The sequence below is a fragment of the Phocoena phocoena genome, chromosome 19 (genome assembly GCF_963924675.1).
Source record: "Phocoena phocoena chromosome 19, mPhoPho1.1, whole genome shotgun sequence".
Lineage (NCBI taxonomy): Eukaryota > Metazoa > Chordata > Mammalia > Artiodactyla > Phocoenidae > Phocoena > Phocoena phocoena.
The window spans coordinates 59,822,985-59,840,655 of NC_089237.1; the positions used below are offsets into that span (position 1 = coordinate 59,822,985).

The 17,671-nt window shown below is 62.1% G+C and overlaps 1 protein-coding gene across 2 annotated transcripts in view; it reads left to right on the plus strand.

Annotated features, from left to right (window-relative positions):
* Positions 1–17,671, plus strand: part of KCNJ12 (potassium inwardly rectifying channel subfamily J member 12) — a 34,358-nt gene that overhangs the window by 14,866 nt on the left and 1,821 nt on the right. Inside the window, exon 2 of one of the 2 annotated variants that reach the window (XM_065896661.1) lies at positions 10,589–10,710. The gene's annotated coding sequence lies outside the window, so the exon portion shown is untranslated. Of the gene's footprint in view, positions 1–10,588; positions 10,711–15,821; positions 15,965–17,671 lie in introns of those variants that run through there. The other variant, XM_065896662.1, reaches the window with a different exon arrangement.

Here is a 17,671-nt window from a genome sequence, read left to right on the forward strand (position 1 = left end):
GCTGTGCTGGTGGCTGGATTCGGAGGGAGTCCCAGCCACCTGGTTCCCCTTGGTCTGGGGGCTGGCGCTGCAGGAGTGGAGGGTCTCATGGACCCCCACCCTCCTTTCTGTGCCCCTCCTTACAGCACAGCGTCCTCAGGGGGTGGAGCCCAAGCACGTGGGTTCAGAGGGTGGGCCTGGGACGAGCCGTGTAGGCGGGGTCAGGCCATCTGAATGGCAGGCTGTGTAGACGGTGCGGGGTGCTCGGCCGTGTGTGCTGCGGCCGTGCAGGACCCTGACTGTGTGGCGGGCGCGTGTCTGAGTGTGTAAGCGGGCATGAGGAGTGCGTGCGCTGTGACCGGTGAGGCGGGTATGACCGATGGCGCAGGTGGGGAAGGGCCGTGCCGTCCTGTGCTCTGTGTTTTGACCCTCGGTAACTTTTAGGTCCCCGTGTCTTTCGTTGTCTCTGTTCCCAGCGTCTCCCTGGATCGTGGGTTCTATGGCTCCCCTGTCACCCCGCCTCAGGATCCCCCCCCAACACCTCTGGCTGGAGGGAGAGTGTGGGCTCCGGGGTCTCAGGAAAGGACGTTCCTGGAAGCTCGTGCTGCTTCGGACTTTGGTGGATGTCGACACATCGCTTTGCTGTGGTGACCCCGGAAGGCGCCTGTACTCTCTTTACCCCCGTTTACAGAGGAGAGCATGAGGCTCAGAAAGGTTAAGGGATTTTCCGGGGCCTGAGGTGCTCCTCAGAGCCCGTCTGGGAGTGTGGCTGTGGCTGATGGGGAAGCCGTCAGAAGGCCAGCTTCAGGGCCCCACGCGGTCTGCCCCCGCGTCGCTGCTCACCCCCGCCCCTGTGCCGCCCTTCCTCGTGGGCACAGAGTCTCTGCGACTCCCTGCCTTTGTGCAAGGCCTGGGGTGCCTTTTCTTCCTTGCTTATGGGGCCATCGCTGTCCGATGGCCATCAATCTGGTGCTGGGACCTTGAGTGCCCCTCTGGGGGCCCAAGACCCCTGTCTGGGTTGACCTGCCAGTAGGAGGTGGAGGCTTGAGTGGCGGGAGACTGGTGGACCCTGGGCCGTTAGGGCCCCTTCAGCCCTCCCTTCCACAGCGGATGGCTGAGTGCCCACTTGGCCAGGTGCCGGGCTGGTCCCTACCACCCATTATACAGATGAGGCTTCAGAGGCCGGGAGTGCAGCCCCCATGCACCTACTGCTCCACCTTCCAGCTGCCACGCCGAGCACTGAGGGCCCTGCGTTTGGGCCAGGACGTGGCTTCCCAAAGCTCGGGGCCGGGGGTGCCACCGAGGGTCAAGGGGACCATCCCCACCAAGAGTCAAGGGAGCCGTCCCCGCTGCAGGGCATTGCCGGTCACTAGTGCTGGCCTCTCCCGCCACCCCACAGGCGGAACAGAGAAGGGGGTGGGGTCTGGGCTGCAGCCCACATGGTCTCCAGTGTTCAGAGGCCATCTTCCTGTGCCTCAGTTTCCTCCGATGTCAAAGCAGGGCTCTCGTGAGGCTTAAATGAGGGCGTCCAGGTAAAGTCCCCGGGTTCCAGGTAGGCGTGTGGTAGGTGCCCAGAGGGCACGGGCACTCCTCACCGCCATCTGCCCTTGTTCGTGCCCGGCCCCGGGCTGGGTGACAGTCAGATCTAGAGGCTCAGGACTCCAGTCTGGGGGTGAGGGGATACGTAGCGTGGTCGCTCTTTGGGCCCCCGCGGCCAGGCCCGGGCCGAGGTGTCGCTCAGAGGTGCCAGCTGCCCTGGCCTTGGAGTCGGGTGGGGTGAGGGGCTGTCTGGCTCTCAAGTGCTCGCTGAGGCCGGAGCACACCTGGACAGGCCCGTGGGCAAGGCAGGGATACCAGGGCTCAGAGGGGGGCTGCCAGGTGCGTGAGACACACAACCAAGGAGTCAGAGTTGGAATTGGAACCCTGCAAAGCCCGTGCAGCTCTGTGGCTCAGCAGGTGGGCTGCGTCGTGCTTTGCAGACGACGTGAAAGCCAACGCCATGGCCACTTGCTGAGGGGTTCTTGTGTGAAGGCCTTGTGCTGGGTGCCACGTCTTGCGTGCCCACCCCACCCTCAGAGGGCCTGCTGGCGCCTGTCGTACGCATGAGGACACAGGAGCTGGGAGGCGGCCGCACTGCCGTCCGGAGCTCTAGCTGGCTCCGTTCCCAGGGTCTCAGGAGAAGCCAAGGTCAGGGGTTGCCCAGGGGGTGGAGGTCGGCAGGGGCTTTCCAGAGCTCCCTGCTCTAATGCCGATGTGGCCAGGCGAGGGGCACCTTCTCCGTGAGGGTGATGACCGGAGGTCAGCGCTAGGATTCGAGGGCCCTTCACGCTGTGCTGGTAGCTGGGCCCTTGGCGGTACCAGAACCAGGCAAGCTGCCCTCCCCTGGTGTCTGGAAGGTGGGCTGGGCTTTGAGGCAGGGTCGCCTCACAACGTGAAGGGGCCCCACATGGCTTCTGCTTCAGGTAGCAGTGGGGACTGACTGCCCTGAGCCATTCTCATCCCCCGGGGCTGTTCCCTGCACGCGTCAGGGGGTTCGCGCAGGGCATGGATTGGGTCACACATCTGGCTTCCGTTCCTGGCTGTGTGACCCTGGGCAAGTCACTTCACCTCTCTGAGCCTCAGTTTCCTCTTCTGTGAAACGGGAATCATAATGATGCCCACCTCATAGGGCTGCTCTGGGACTCAGTTAGGGAGGTCAAATGCTGTGCCGTAAAGGTCCAGGCTTTGGGGCGGCTTGGCTGCGTTTAGTCCCCAGCTCTGCATCCTACAGGCTGTGTGGCCTTGGGTGAGTCACTTCAGCTCTCCAAACCTCAGTTTCCTCATCTGTCAGATGGGGACAATAGCAGACTCTTCCTTACAGGGCTTTCTCAGGGCACAGGGAGGCAGGTAGGGCAGAGCCCCTGTAGATGTGAGCGCAGGCCGGTGTGAGCACCTCGCACTTCTGCCTGACGCAGCCCGTGTCGAGGTCTCAGCTCCTGGCTGCTCGCGGGGTGCAGAGCACCGGCGGTTTCATCCCCGTGCACGCTGTCTGATGAGATATAAATAGCGTGCAATGTTTGCGAGCGAGATAGGGAAGCGTCTGGCCGGGCCCTCCCTCCCCACCCAGCAGAGGCAGCGAGGCTGGCGAGCTGGCCGCGGGGATGGGAAGGGGACAGGAGCTCGTGAATAAATCATCACACGATCTGGGCTAATGCACTGGCCACGAGGCAAGCGCGCGCCGTTAGTGCGTTAACTGTCCAGAGAGGGTGACTGTGTGCGGCTCGGCCCAGCGTCCCCTGGTCTGCAAAGTGCCTGGTGTCTAGGGTGCCCTCTTCCGGGGCTTGGTGAGTCTGTAGAGTGGGGAGCCCACCCAGTCCCTGACTGCTGCCATCCCTGGTGGGCTCCCCGGGACTCTGAAGGGACCCCCCACACCAGGGGCTGTCCGCCCACTGGGTCTTGGGACCTGTGTCCCGGCTGTGGCAGCCCTCGCTGGGTTGGGACAGGTGGGCCGGGTTGCGGTGGGAGCCGTGAGCGGAGCCTGGGGCTGCGCCTCACCCCCACAACCCTCCAGCTCCTTCTCTTCTTTGTGTTCAGTGGTTTGATTTTTTTTTTTTTTTTTCTTTTGAAGCAAGGCTGCCCCAGCTCAGCGTTACCAAGGTGACCAGACCATCTCCACCACCACACAGCCACGGCCAGGGTTGGGTGAGGGGCTTCGGTGCGTGCACACGCACGTAGCCCGAACATGTGTGCGTGCCTGTGCCATACCTTGTGCACACGTGTGCGCACACACAGCTCGCACATACGCATACACATGTGCAAGAGCGGCGCACGGAGACTCACCCCATGTGTCCAGCCTTGGCGTGACGTAGGCACAGATGCATTCTCGTGAGGACACAGCCCACGTGCCTTTGGTGTGTTCCCGCGGGGGAGCAGGGACGCACAGACATGCGCTGCCCGGGGTGAGCAGCGGGCTGCCGGCTTCGTACCTTGCGCCCTGGTTTCTGTGTGAGTGCCGCCTGCGGCTGCACAGCTGTGGAGTGAAACACAGCATATCCAGACTCCAGGCCACTGCAGCCCCGCCTCCCATGGCACCGCCTTTCCGCTGCTGCCCCTCCCTGGTCACCTCTCTGGGTCCACCTCCCAAGTAAACTACCTGCCCCCAAATCCTTGACTCAGAACCTGTTTCTGGGGAAACAAAGTGAGGCCAGGTGTGTACGTACCACGACGCTCCTGGAATAACACGTACCCACACCCCAGGCCATGTGTCCGTGCGGGATGTGTGCACCCATGAGCACGTTTGTGTGCCGGTCCCGGCTCTGCACCCTGTGCGTAGACTAACAGCTGTACTAGGCAGGCAGTAGAATTGGGCCCCTTTTACAGATGTGGAAACTGAGGCAGGCATTAGTCATGTAAACACGTGCCTTAGAGGTGGAGGAGGGCAAGCTGGAGCTGGCGGAGGTCGGGACCAGGTGTGGGGGTGTCCCACGGGCCCCCAGCACACACAGCCTCCCCAGGACGCCCTGCCTGAGGATGGCGCAGCCCCAGGCACTGACTGGCCGGTGGCCTCGGGGCACTGCATTCTCTCTCTGACCCTGTTGCTTTCTCTTTGGGCAGTGGCTCACAGGACTGTTGAGAGGCGCACACAGTTGGTGCTAAATAAAGGCTCCAGGTGTGAGAAAGCTTTTCCTGGGGCTCTTAGTGGCCACCCTTCCTGCGCTTGGGGCAGAGACCTGCGGCTCACACCCCCTGCACCAGGAACCACGCCCCCGCAAATATACCTTCTCTTCCTGGGCGCAGGCTCAGAGAGGGCTGGTGGCTCAAGCCAAGGTCACACAGCACAGCAGGGCCTAATAGGATCCAGACACCAGGCCCCTGCCCCACCAGTCTTGGGCTCTCAGCAGCCCCTGCCTTCCCACAGCACCAGTTAGCCATGAGGGAGAGGCAGCCAGGCAGAAGGCTTCCTGTAGGAGGTGGTCCTGAGCCCCTTGGAGAGACTGTGGTTTCTCCTGGAGACATCAGGGCCAGATATGTGTGGTCAGTTCCCGGGCCTCTGTTCCCATGGCCCTGAATCTGGGTTCAGATGAATCCCACCCAGCTCTGGGTGGACCAGCTGTGTGGCCCTGGGCATGGCGCTCACCCTCTCTGAGCCCCAGTCTGTTGCGACTGTCCGAGGGAAGCATAGTGTGAGCTGAGGTAGCACGTGTCACAGCGTTCACGTGTACAGTTCAAGTTGTGGGGTTGGAAAAGCATGTGTGGCATTGAGGCCACAAGCGTGGGAGGCTGCGGTGGGTCAGAAGGTCAGGCGCCCTCCAGCTTGGTGCTTTCCCACCCTGAGCCTCGGTCTCGTGCAAGGCAGGAGGTGGAAGCGTTTCCTCTGAAAGCCATTTCTGCAGTGTGGATTGTTATTGCCTCTGGCAGATGAGAAAGAGGAGGCGCGGGTGCCCCCATCGGCCGTCAGGCGTCAGGCCGTGTGTCCCAGGCAGGACGGCTCTCCCTCTGAGCGCTCCCTCCCCCGTCACCTTCTCTCCCTTCTGGCACACGCGGCTGCAGCCCCACTGCCCTCCCTTGAGTAACACATGGAGCAACATTCCAGCCTCAGGGCCTTTGTCCGTGCTGTTCCCACTTCTGGGAACACTGTTCCCACGTTATCTCCTCCTGAGGCCTCGAGTCAAATGTCACCTCCTTGGAGAGGTCTTCCTATGCCCACCCTGCCTCTGGAATGACGCGGGTTCCTTTCTCCCCGGCATGTTTTTTGTCTGCCTTGTCCCACTTGGATCTCGGCCCTGAGCACCGTGTCTGCACATAGTGGAGGCCCAGTAGGTGTCCGCTGAGTGAGTGAACGCCAAGTGCGGGTGGAGGCCCCAGGCCTTGGTAGTGCTGCCGGAGCCAAGCTGGCAAGGGGACCCTGGGTGGAGTGGTGGGTCGTCCGGAAGCCCACCCTGTTTTCCCAGACTCCTGATCTCAGAGCACAGCCTCCAGCCCGTGCCAGGGTGAACCCCAGCCCTCAGAGGTCTGTCAGGCCCTCCCAGTGAATCTTCTGTTCCCCAAATAAAGCCAGATTTACACAGTGAGGAGGGGAAGAGGAGGGAAGCTGAGAAAACAACTGTCCCTGTGCTCCCGCAGCAAGCGGCCGGGGGTCAGGCCGTGTTCTGCCAGCCTTTGCCTGTCAGGCCTCATGCTGGGCCCAGCCTGCTGTGAAGCTAGGCAGCCCCTGGCTGGGAGGGCTCCTTAGGAAGGAGGCGGCTGGATGCAGAGGGACAGAGGCCGGACCCCTGGGTGCTGGGCTTGGAGCCGTGACTCATAGCCTGGTGACTGTGGACACGGTGGTCTTTTCCGTGACTTGCTTCCTCCTTGGTCAGAGACGCTTGGGCCATCTCACCTGGAACATTCTCGGGTGCAGAGCCAGGCACTCACAGAAGCTAGGCATTTGGTCCCAGGGGTCCAAGAAAGATGTTGTGGGGACCTGGCAAGGAGCAGCAGCAGCTCCAGGGAAACCTCGGAAGGCTTCCTGGAGGAGGCATCCTTTGAGCTTGAAAGATGAAAGGCAGAGAGGGGCTTTCCATGGTGAGGGGCCAGCTCAGGCTGAGGCTCGAGGTGTGGACATTCCTGAGACGTCACCCACTGAGGATCGCAGGACTGTGTGTCCTTTTCTCTTGTTGATTTATAAGAACCCTTTATATATTAAGTACATCAATCCTTTTCATAACAAACATGTTATCATTTCCCTTTTATTTAGCTTATAGTGGGTTTTGATAAGCAATATCATAAATATTTTTATGTTGGCAAATTTTCCAGCCTTTTCTTTCACGGTCTTTCTCGTCCCAGACCGTTTCTTGTCACTATCTCAGGTCCATGCTCTCCTCTGCACACTTAGAAAATGTCTGAGGCTTGAATTAAGTTGAAGCTTGAAAAATTACAGCCGTCAGAAAAATAGACACCATGGTGCCTTTGTGCACTGGGTCCCTCCCATCCTGTCCATCTGGTCTCTCCTTCCTGCTTGGAGGTAAGGTCTAGTCCAGGCCCTCCAGGGACCTGTGGCCCCTCTTCAGAGTGAGTCAGGGGCTCAGAGAGGTGATGAGGGCAGGGCGTGGGGGACCAGGAAATTTCCAGCTCCTTGTACTAACTTGATGAAACCCCATCGTGAACCCATCGACAGATAACATTATTAATCCCATCTCACAGGTGAGGAAACTGGGCTCAGAGAGGTTATATGACTTGCCCAGGGTCACCCAGGAAGGGACAGAGACAAGATGTGAACGCAAGCCGTATTGCCTCAGAATTTATATTTTCTCTGGCACCCCAGTGCCCTTGGGGTCGAGTCCGAGCTCATTAAAATGACTCACAGGGCCTCTCCGAGCCTCCGTTTCTGCAGGCATCAGTGCAATGCCTGTACACACAGGCACTCAGCACACCTCCGCCCTCACTGTTATTCGGGTGACAAGGGGTGCCCCTGCCTGTCTCTCTATACCCGCCTCAGCCCCAAATCCTTAGGATCCTGAATGTTGGGACTGGAAGGGCCAGCCCCCTCGTTTGCAGATAGGAACAGGGAGGCTCCGAGGTGGGCGGGACTTGCCCGAGGCCCAGTGTGTGAAGAGCAGAGCCGATGTGCACCCTGACCTGGGCGACCCTGAGTGCCCTGCGCCGTGCTGTGGTCGGTCTCAGCCGGGCTCTCTCCAGGGAGGCCCTGCCCGCGACTGGGTCAGACACCTCCCCTGGGCTCCGAGGGCTCTGACCGCGGCCCCGATCCTGCCCGTTGTATGTCCTGCTTAACTCGCTGTCTTCCTGCCCGGTGGGGACGCCCCTGGCAGGCGGGCACTCCTGGTCTATCGCCAAGTCCCTGGTGCCCTCAGGAAAGTTTGCCTGCCAGAGGGAGGCCCAGAGAGGGACAGGGGCCTACCCTAGGTCACAGAGTGAGTTTGAGCAGAGCTGGGAGCCCCAAGAAAACCCCAAGACCCTCCAGGTCCCACTTGCTCCTGGGACCCAAGGAAGCCCAGGGATGGGGCAGTGATGTAATGGCCACTCTGGCAGAGGGCACCAGGGGTCTATGTCCTCTGCTGCTTCCAAGGGCCTGGGGCCAAGGACACCCTGTCTCTCTCCTGCCCCTACCCCCCAGGGAAGGATGTTCTCAAGATAAAAATACCCTCGGAAACATTCCCTGGTGCCTGGCGTGACCTGTCATCCGCCGTGGGGGCCAGAACTTCCTGCCCTGGCTTCACCTCGGGGCTCGGAGAGTGGACACCTGTCCCTCCCGGCCGCTTGGCGCAGCCTACCCTTGTGTCGGTGCGTGCAGCCTGTCTCCGGGCCATGGAATCTGAGGGGCCGTGGTCACTGTGGTTGCTGTGGCCAGCGTTTACTGGGCGCCCCTGCCAGCGATGACGCCCCTGGCACAGAGGAGCGGGGCAGCCAGGCCCCTGCGCCCGCAGAGCTCAGGCTCTCTTGCTTTGTCGCCTGTTGGGTGCGTCCTGAGAGCGTCACACCAGGCCGCACGGGAGGGTCCGGGGTGCCCCAGCTTCCCATCGTGTCGGGCACCCCAATGGTTGTCAGAGCAGGAAGACCCCTCAGACAACGCTGGGAGGACCGGTGCTTACCGCGTGTCTGCCGCACACCGGACGCTGCGGCAGGGCCTCGGTCTACCTTCTTCACAGCCTCCCCAGGCAGGTGGGATCTACCCATTTTGCAGATGTGAAGCCTGAGACCCAGGGAAGTTCCCACTGGGAGCTGGGGAGCGATCAGGCCTCGAATGCAGGGCTGGGAGCTCACTGGACCCTGGGCCCCGCCGCTCCGGGGGAGGCTGTGATGGTGGTGACCGAGCCACGTGGTGCCAGGCCCGTGCTCAGTGCACACCTCCCCCCAGGTTGAATTTCACAGGCACATCCTTGGGGAGGCCGGGCAGGAAAGGGAAGTGCCTCGCCCCTGGCTGACAGGACGGCCCTTGCTGGGAGGCTGAGGGACAGTCTCACTGTCACGTCCAGTCACCCCTGTCACCTGCAGACGTTGCCCCTGCTCCGGACCCCCCCCCCCCCCCCCGTCCAGGACTGTGACCGCCACCCAGGAAAGTGTTTGGTGAACTTCAGAGGGTTGGGGGTCACGTCTCGTGGGCCATGGCCGCTGCAGGGGCAGGGGGAGCGCTGGACGGGGTGTCAGATCCTGGGCTCTTGTCTCCAAGCTGCCACTCACTCCGTGGCTTTGTGACCTTGGGCAAGGCCCTTCTCTGACCTGAGCCTCCATTTCCTGCTGTGTAGAATGGAGCTGGTTTTGCTTCCCTCCTAGGAGAAAGCCCCTTCCAGGAAGCAGGGAGTCAGAGGCCGAGAGGGCTTGGGGCAGGCGGGCTGAGTGACCACGGGAAGCGGGGAGGGCAGGTGCTCCCCTGCTTACCGCCCCCTTCCCTCCCCACGGCCCTGTGACACCTCCTCTGCTCTCGGAGACCCGGCACGAGTGACCTCACCTCCCTCAGCCTTAGTTTCCCCGTCTGTCCCTCAGGGTGGGCTGCGCAGGTTGGAATGACTGAAGCCGAGAGCCCAGCACACAGGGCCGGGCACAGTGCGTGTCCACTCCAGGGCAAGGACAAGGTCAGTGACCCGGGAACGGGTCCTCGCCGTGGGGAGTCCAGCTGCGCGATGGGGTCTGGGATGGAGCCTCCATTGGCTTTAGAAGGAAACGGCTGAGAGCGGCCAACGGCAGGGCCGCTGGCTGCTGCTCTAGGAGCAGTGAGGGTGGGGAAGCAGGGCCTGAGGACTGGGCGTCTTGCGGTGGGAGCCTGGAGTGAAGAGGGACCAGCCAGGCCACTGCTACCAGAGCGAGCAGAAGCCCTGAGCCGGGAAGTGACGCACCCAAGGTCACACAGCTCCTGAGGGGCGGAGCTGTGACTGGAACCCAGGTCCGTGTGCTTCTAAACCCACTGCTGGCGCTGCCCCAGGAGGCTTGTGATGTGGGCCGACTCAACAGCAGTTCCCTTAATCCCAGCTGGAAAATCCAGTGCCACTGTGGACTCCCGCCGGCGTCGGCTGCAAGAGGGTGACCTGCATGGACGCCGTGGCCGGGAGGGCAGAGGTGACGGGGCATCTCGGGCTGGCTCACCTCCGAGGCTCCCGAGCCCCTTCCCGCTGCTCTCTGCCCTGACCTCACAGCACACTGCCGTGGAAGGCGGAGGCCGTCCGCCCACAGCGGGGCCCGTGGGGGGCGTGGGGAAGGCTCTGCAGGTGGCCAGGCGCACAGGCTGTGCCCCGAGGTCCTCTGTGGCCTGAGGAGAGTTCCCACAGTGCCCACATCTCTGGAACGGGGACAGCAGTGGGTCCAACTTCTTGGGGCTGTCATGAGGCTTACCTGAGTTGGTGTCCGTGAAGCAACTACCAAGTGTCTGGCATGCAGTGGGCACTCAGTAGCTACCAGTGGTCATTTTCTCTGGGGGCCCCCCTTGTTCTGCCCTTCTCTGGTTCTGAAGGGTTGTTATGGACAGGCTCACGGGCTGTGAAGCTTTGGGGCATTGGGATGGGCCGGAGGCCCCCTCTGCCTCCCCTGGGGTCCTGGGAGGGTCCGGGGGACAAAGCAAGCAGAAATGGGGGTTTGTGTGGAGGTTTATGACTGCTGAGCTCCCCCAAGGAGAGTGGTAACTGTGCTCTGTTAACTTCAGGGTCTTCCAGCCGCTGAGTCCTCTCCAGCTGGCGCCTGGGAAATGGCAGCCTCTGCTAGTGCAGCCTTGAAGACAGTCGCTTGCCTGGTGAGCACCGTTACTTAGAAGATAGGATTCCAGAGGTAAGATTAAGGTCACGGATATGCACCTGTCCACGCAGTCACGCCCATCTGTGCCTCCACCCGCCCACTCATCTCTGTCCATCTACCCGCGCACCCATCCTCCCGCCTGTTCGACCTCTCATTCACCCATTTTCCATCCATTAGTTCCACACATCCCCCATCCATCTAACTGTCCACCCACGCACCCAACCCAGCCAGCCATCTTTCCATGCATTCATCCCCCCAGCCATGCAGCCACCCACCTACCCATCCATCTATTCATGTGTCCATCCACCCACCCAATCTATCCATCCATCCATCCATCCATCCACTAGTCCATCCATTCACTCACCCGTCCGTCCGTCCGTCCATCCATCCACCCACCCACCCACCCACCCATCCATCCATCCATCCATCCACCCACCCACCCACCCATCCATCCATCCACTCATCCGTCCATTCACTCACCCGTCCGTCCGTCCATCCATCCACCCATCCATCCATCCATCCTTCCATACACTCATCCATCCATTCACTCACCCGTCCGTCTCTCCGTCCATCCATCCACCCACCCACCCACCCATCCATCCGTCCACTCAATCCATCCATCCATCCACTCATCCGTCCATTCACTAACCCGTCCGTCCATCCATCCATCCACCCATCCATCCATCCATCCTTCCATCCACTCATCCATCCATTCACTAACCCGTCCGTCCATCCATCCATCCACCCATCCATCCATCCATCCTTCCATCCACTCATCCATCCATTCACTCACCCGTCCGTCCGTCCGTCCATCCGTCCATCCACCCACCCATCCATCCATCCATCCACTCCTCCGTCCATTCACTCACCCGTCCGTCTGTCCGTCCGTCCGTCCATCCACCCACCCATCCATCCATCCATCCACTCCTCCGTCCATTCACTCACCCGTCCGTCCGTCCGTCCATCCATCCATCCACCCATCCATCCATCCATCCTTCCATCCACTCATCCATCCATTCACTCACCCGTCCGTCCGTCCGTCCATCCGTCCATCCACCCACCCATCCATCCATCCATCCACTCCTCCGTCCATTCACTCACCCGTCCGTCCGTCCGTCCGTCCGTCCATCCACCCACCCACCCATCCATCCATCCACACATCCGTCCATTCACTCACCCGTCCGTCCGTCCATCCATCCACCCATCCATCCATCCACTTGTCCATCCATCTATTCATCCATTCGCCCAACTCATCTAAGCAGTTTTCAGGCACCTAAACGAACCATGCCTCTGGTCACCCGCATCCACCCATCCCCGTCCGTCAGCCCTGTTCATCCATCCACACGCTTGACCCCCCACCTTACGTGTAACTGTCTCCTCATCTACCCTTCTGTTCAGCAGCTCATTCCCTCGTCTTTGTCTGAACACTGAGCATTTCCTGGGTGCCCCCGCTGTGCCAGGCCTGCACCAGCCTCTCTGGACCTCTGAGGTTGGCCCGAGATGGGGCCCAGGCAAGGCCAACTCTCACACAAGGTGGAAAGTAGCTTCTGGTCCTAACAGGAGAAGCCCAGGGCTAGAGAACGTAGAAGGGCTTCGTGGAAGCGGTGGGCTTCTGCTGATTCCCGACCGATAGGGGGATTTCCAGCATTCCCATTGGCTGTGGTTGGGGGGTTGGACCATTCCCATTGGCTGTGATTGGGGGGTTGGACCATTCCCGTTGGCTGTGATTGGGGGGTTGGACCATTCCCATTGGCTGTGATTGGGGGGTTGGACCATTCCCGTTGGCTGTGATTGGGGGGTTGGACCATTCCCATTGGCTGTGATTGGGGGGTTGGACCATTCCCGTTGGCTGCGATTGGGGGGTTGGACCATTCCCATTGGCTGTGATTGGGGGGTTGGACCATTCCCATTGGCTGTGGTTGGGGGGTTGGACCACAGCGGGCAAGGCTCGCCACAGGAAAACCCTCCGGAGCCTGTCGCTGTGTAGATAGGAACGGCCTGGACAGGAGGTGTCTGTGGGCAAGGAGTGGGCGGACAGCTTCCGTCATTCAGGAGCTGAAATACACAGGACCTGGGAAGGGAGTGGATCTGGGGGCTAAAGGAGAGGGAGGAGGCCAGGCTTGTGGCTGGGCTAACTGGGGGAGTGGTTGGACTGCCCAGTGACCCCACAGGGGGGACGAGTGGAGGGAAGAGGGGAGGAAGCTTTGGAGGAGCGGGGGAGCATGTTGGCCACGTGGCTTGTGAGGGGGGCCCAGGAGCTGAGGGGCCTTGGGAGGCCTAGTAGAGCAGGTGCCCCGAGTATGCCCGTCGTGGTAGGCAGCTGCTCCTGGGGCATTAACTCCCTGGCATGCCGGTGCACGGGCAGAGTGGAAAGACTGGTGTTGGTCTTTCGGGTGGAAAGACTGGTGTTGGTGGTTGGAAGCTGGGCAGGTGGGCCTTGAAGTGGTGAGGGCCCGGGGACAGCCAAGCACCGGCCATTCCCATGCCCAGCACAAGGCGACGCGTCTCTCCTCCGGCCTCACAGGGGCCTGGCCCAGGAGGCCTGCACGGTGTTGACCCCAAACGTTTGCAGGCCATGGGTGACCGAGGCCGGCTGAATGTTTTGGGGAGGGGAGGGAATGTGCCTGGGAAAGGTGGGCGGGCACAGGAGATGGCCGTGTCTCCCCAGAACGTGAGAACAGAAGTGTCAGCCCCCTAACCCGCCACCTCCTGTCCAGGCCAGCTCTTGGCTCTCCTCAGCCAGCCTCAACCTCTTCACTGGACCCTGAGGCGCCAGCCTGTTCTGCCTTCCCCGCCAGGCGTGCCCCCCGCCCCCCCTCTGGCCCCGGTCCTTGGAGCCTGCCGCCCCCGAGCTGCCCCGTCTCACTGCAGTGAACCCTCCAGGCCTGGCCCACGCCTCTCACTTCCTGCGTGGCTGAGCAAGGGCGCCCTTCTTGGAGCCTCCGTCTTCCCGCCTGAGATGAACGATTGGCTTTTGCAGGCGCTTGGGCTGAGTCTGATGGGTAGTAACTGGATAAGGATGCTGCGGCCACCACAGGGTGCAGTGCGGAAACGCTCTGTGACGGGTTGGTATATCTGCCTCGGGCACGGGCTGGGGGGAGGTGTACGTGGCTGCACGCTGGCATTCCCTGAAGCAAGTGATCTTTAAGGAGAGACCGTGGACTTAGAAGGACTTGACCATGAGGCAGTGAGTGCCCTGTCCCTGGATGTTCCAAGCAGGGCCTGAATGGCCACAGATCAGGAGTGCTGGTGAGGGTCTTACCTCTGCTTTCACGGGCTCAGATTGGGGTTATTTGTGTCTTATCACCATGGGGCATTGCAGGGACCCTGAGGACCGAGGCTTGGAACACAGTGTCATGTCCACAGTCTGGCCTAGGGGAATGGGGGGGTTGAGTTCTCTCCTACCCCGCCAGACCAGGATCTCACTCCTGAAAGGCTGTGTGACCCTGGGTAAGTGACTCAGGCTTTCTGAGCTTCAGTTTCCTCATCCAGGAAGTCATATAAGCGATCACGTGAGCTACTGGAGCTCTTAGCGCCTGGCAGGTGGTAAGCACTTGATTACTCCACTCATCCCTGTGAAGGGGTCCTGCCGCCTGGGAGGCCTCCCGAGGGAGGGGGTCACTGAGCTTCTCCTCGGTGCCCCCTCCATTGATCCGACTAGTCCGCGCTTTCTTGGCCTTGGCCTGGTCTCCTCCGGACGTTGCTGAAACCTGAGGCCCAGAGCCTCGGGGGACCTGGCATGGGGTGTCCCGCTCCATCCGGGGGCACTTCGCGATGACTCTTGGCCCTCGGGTCACGTGTCAGCTGCCTCCCTAAAAGCTCCTAGCCCAGGCCCTGCTGGTGCGCCAAGCCTGCCGAGTGCCAGGAGGCTGTGTGCACAAGCGCTGTGGTCGGCGGGGCAGGGACGCCGGGCTCGGGACAGCTCCCCCTCCCCTCGGGGTCTCTGGGTCCAGCCTGCTGGGCCTGCCTCGCTCCCAGTCTCCAGTGCTGAAGTCGCCTAGGCTGGCTCAGGTAGGGGACCCTAGTGCCTCTCTCCCCTTTCCCTCCCAGCGACGCCTGGGACCCCCACTGGCCAACCTGGGCGTCCTACCAACGTAGTCTTAATTATTGTCTTTACCATCTATCTCATCCTGGTCCACAGGTGTTTTGTGACCTGGGACAAGTCTCAGCCTCCGTTTTCTCATCTATAAGATGGGGAGCCGGACTCCTTGCTTGCTAAAGCCTCTTCCAGCAAAGCAAATCTAATTTCCTTTCTGTCTGATCTGTGTGCACCCGTTAAACAGGAGCCACACAGGGCCGCACATGGCTGGTTGAGAATCTTGTCCCTCATTTCTTTCTTTCTTTCTTTTTTTTTTTGGTCATGCTACACGGCTTGCGGGATCTTAGTTCCCCGACCAGGGATCCCACCCGGGCCCCCTGCAGTGGAAGCGCAGAGCCCTAACCACTGCGCCACCAGGGAAGTCCCCCACATTTCTTAAACCGAGTCCTTAAAGACCACAGAGCCCTGTAACCTTCTGGCCTTGGGTGTGCAGAGGGTCGCTGGACGTTTGGCAAGTTTGTGGTGCCGGGGTTGCTACTGTGGATCCTCTTCTCGGGCTTTCTCTGTGGTGGCGTGTTCACCAAGCGCCCGCGAGGTACTCCCCCCACCCTTGGCATCTCATGCACGCATACGTATGCACACACGCGTGCACACAGAGCCGCCCGCTGTGTCTCTGCTCCTTGGCTTCGGGGGACTTTGCACAGGTGACTTTGCTCCGAGTACCAGTTTCCAGCTCTGAGAAGTGGGGGAGTGGCTGCGAATGTGACCTGTTGATTTTCGCTGTGGCTTTAGGAGGAAGACCAGTAGAAGAGGGGTTCCCAGGACTGTGTAGCACAGTCTGGGTGCGGCCCAGGCGCCCAGCCCAGGCAGAGATGCCAGTGGTCACTGCGAGCTGGCCAGGCGGGAGGCTGCCCAGCTGCTGGGAGCAGTGTGCCAGGCTGGGCTCCTCTGGCCTTCGAGTCTTGCGATTCTGTCCCTCGCAGGCCTCGAGCTGCTCAGAGCAGCCGTGACCCGCTGGACGTCCCTCACGGCCTCCTGGCCACGCAGACCTGCCCCTGGTGATCCGGCGGCCTGCCGCTGGCATCGGCGTGCCCCAGGCCTGGCCACCTCCCCCTGGAAGGCCCAGGAGTCTAGGGCTGAGCTGTCTTCCTGGCACAGTCCATGGGGTTCCCACCGCCACCGGCTCCTGGACCAGGCGGGAGCCGTGTCCACCACTATGGCCTGAGGCCTCAGCTCCTCAGACCCGGGGTGAGGCTGTCAGCTGGAGCAGCCATGGGGGAAGGATGGCAGCCTGAGCAGAGGCCGCCGCAGAGCCTGGGGTCCCCACGGTGGGAGGCCTTGTGTCAGACAGAAGTGGTTCTGCGCCCAGCTCTCCTGCCTAGTGGTTGTGTGGCTTTGAGGAAGTCCCTTGACCTCTCTGAGCCGCCATCCAGAGCGTAGAAGTAGCCACGGTAGCTACCTCCTTGGGCTTCCGAGCGGGTGACACATGAGCGTTTGCTGACAGGTCTGGCCTGCTGTCCCTGTGGATGGATGAGCTGGTCCGGGCAGCGGGGAGCGCCCCGCGCCTGCCAGACCTGGGGATCCAGTGGCTCCAGCGACTGGGCAGGCCCTGGGAGGGGTCTGCAGCCTGGCTGGCCGTGTGGGTTTGGAACAGAGGTCAGAGGTCACCCCGTCCCACAGACCAGGGCTGGATCGCAGTGCTGCCGCCTCCTCTCTCCTGGCCTGGCCGCCCTGGACCTTCTCTGGGGCCTCAGTGTCTCATCACACGTGAGCACCCCGAGGCTCAGCTAGCTCTGACCTCGTCGGGCGACCGGGGGGGGTCGGGGGGCGTGGGGTCCATCCGTAGGGGGCGCAGGCCCACCTCTTCAGCGCCCTGCCACGCCATTCCCGCGGGGCACCCGACGCGGATGGCCGGACGGCCTCAGTGCCTGCGGGGCCCAGTAGTGTCGGGGTCTCCGGTCTGCGGATGCCTCAGCCTGGCACTGACGGGCCAGCCCAGAGCCGGCGGGGCACCGGGGGAGGGGTGGCCTCCGGCCTGCGCGTCTGGGGCTGGGGTGCCTGCCCCCAGCCGTGAGAACGGGGAGCGGTGCCGTGGAGTGTGCCCCGTGTGTGAGGACGTGTGCCGGCCCGGTGCTCTGCCGAGGGGGCTGAGGCTCCCCACCTGCTCTTGTTCAGCGCTGAGGAAGGCGGGGTGGCGGAGGCCCCCGGGCTGAGGTCCGGGGTCAGCGAGCCCCCTGGTGATGGGGTGGCCACGAGCACAGCATATGGGCAGCGAGAGTGGGCGCCTGCGGGGAGAGCGTGAGCCTCAGGAGGACGGGTGGGGCCAGGCTGGAGGCGTCTGTCATGCCCAGGTCTAGGCCCTGGGGGTGAGACAGCAGTGAGCAAACAGCAAACCCCCCGCGCTCAGGGACTCGCGGTCTCGTGGTGGGACGGTGGGTGCAGCCCCTGCGAGCCATTGCTGTCGTTATTACTACCGTTACGAGGTCAGAGGCCGGTGCAGTGAGATTACCGTGGGGTCCTGGGTGGGGTGCACAGTTTGCCCAGGTGCAGGGGGGCCCCGAGACACTCTTGTGGCCTAGAAGCCAGGGCCTGGGAGGAGGGTGTTCGGGTGGGCCTGGGGGCGAGCAAGGGCGAGACTGGAGGTGAGGTCTGAGGGGTCCCAGCAGAGGGTGCACTGACTCCTGGCAGCTCCCGTGGGCACTGGCACCGGCGTGGGAGTGGGGAGGCTGGCGAGGTGGCCGTCATGCTGCTCTCGGCAGGTGATGCCAGGGACTCAGGCCGGGAGGTGGGAGGAGGGGCCGGACCCTGAATATCTTTGCAGGCAGAGCCCTTGGTGGGGGAAAGGGAAACTGAGGAAGAAGCCAGGCTTCCCGTCTGGAGCAGCCGGGAGAGGGGAGGTGGCCGAGGAGCTGGCTGGGGTGAGGCCGGGTCGGGGCGGAGGCGCAGGTCGGGTGG